The following is a 1803-nucleotide window of genomic DNA, read 5'->3' as shown; positions in this document are numbered from 1 at the left end:
TGAGTCAAAACGATGTTGATTTCTCTCGGAATTTATGTCTATATTCTCACGTTATGTAACGAATTGCAAATAAGTTATACTGGAATTTTTTAATTTGTGCCGCAATTAACCTATTTTATACCGAGAATTTAGTTGGTATTGTGTTTAGTAGATAAAAAAATATGATAAGTAGTAGTTTTATTAAACCTTACTCTTTGATAAGATATATAAGTCTGGATCAAGAGAATGATGGTTTCCCTCAGAATTTATGCATATATTCTCAAGTTATTTACCAAATTGCAAACAACTTATACCGTAATTGTTTTAATATGTACCGCAATTAACTTATTTTGTACCATTAATTTAGTTGCTAGTGTCTTGTCTTTAATATTTTCAAACAAATTATATTGCATTGTGATACAAATTAACCTATTTTATGCTAAGAATTTAGTTGTCAGTGTCATGTGTTTATTAGTGGAAAAAACATGATAATAAGTAGTTTTTTTAAACCTTACTAATTGATAAGACATATAAATTTGGGTTGAGACAATGATAGTTTTTTCCTCGAAATTTATTCATATATTGTCACGTCATATGCCAATTTTTAGTAGTATTATCTCGGATTCTCACAAAATAAAAATATTTAAAATTTGTTCCACTATTCTTACTATTATTATATAATAATTAGTATTGTTATAATTTTTAGTAGTATTGTCTCGGATTCTCACAAAATCCGGGTTCGTAACATCCAATCGGCATAATATGTAAGTATATCATTATTTTAAATTTGTAAAATAATTTTAATATTTATCATATTTAATTAAAAACCGGAAAATATTACTACAAAAATTACCACAACATGGATATGATTAAATTTAGAAGAGATTTTACGTTAGAGATCAAAGTTTTCTTATGCCCCAAACACAGCAGAAGTTTAAAAATTTTATATTTTATTTCGACAAAAAAATAGGTTTTGTTTGGGCACTTGTATGGTTTTAAGAATAAACATTTATAGGAAGTAAATCGTTATACCTTTGGTGATTAAATCACTTGGCTCCAACTAATCCGGTATTACGGATCTAGCTCTTGATGAATCGCTACGAACTTTCTTCAAAAGCTCCTTTGTTTATTCTTCTAATTAGGTCCACGACTAGATGGTTTGATCCTCTTCTAAATTGCACTAAAAAATTTAGAAGAGATTTTACGTTAGAGATCAAAGTTTGAGAGACGGCTCAAACTTTTTCCCAAGGAGGAGTGGCCGAATTTTTGGAGTTGGAGGAGAAGGAATTTTCGAAAACTCACTATGGGGTGGAGTCTAGGGTTTTCAAAAATTGTGAATGAATTAAATTAAACTCTAAACCTAATGCACATATATATAAGCTTAGGGCTCATTAATTAAATTAATATTTAATGGACTTAATCAATTAATTATTCTAGTCCAACTAGTTTAATTAATTAATTAATCTTTTAAAGTCCAATTAAGAACCTTAATAATATGTATGTTGGTCTTGTACTCCTACAAGCCCATTATACATATATACATTACATTTAATTTAATCCCCTTATAAATTCAACATTTGAATATAATATTTAAATTATAAATTCAACTCCTTGAATTTATCACCTCCAAAATTTATTATTTAATAAACTCAATTTTTGAGCTTAATAAATTAAATTCTCAAATTTTATAAATTCAATTCTTTGAATTTATTCTCTCCAAATTTCATAAATTCAACTTCTTGAATTTATTATCTTATAAATTCAACTCCTTGAATTTATTTTCTCAAAATTTAATTATCATAAATTCAAATCCTTGAATTTACT

The sequence above is a fragment of the Primulina eburnea genome, unplaced genomic scaffold (genome assembly GCF_022965805.1).
Source record: "Primulina eburnea isolate SZY01 unplaced genomic scaffold, ASM2296580v1 ctg424_ERROPOS1667910, whole genome shotgun sequence".
In the NCBI taxonomy this organism is placed as follows: domain Eukaryota; kingdom Viridiplantae; phylum Streptophyta; class Magnoliopsida; order Lamiales; family Gesneriaceae; genus Primulina; species Primulina eburnea.
The sequence above is the reverse complement of the archived record's forward strand: the minus strand, read 5'-3'. Positions refer to the sequence as shown.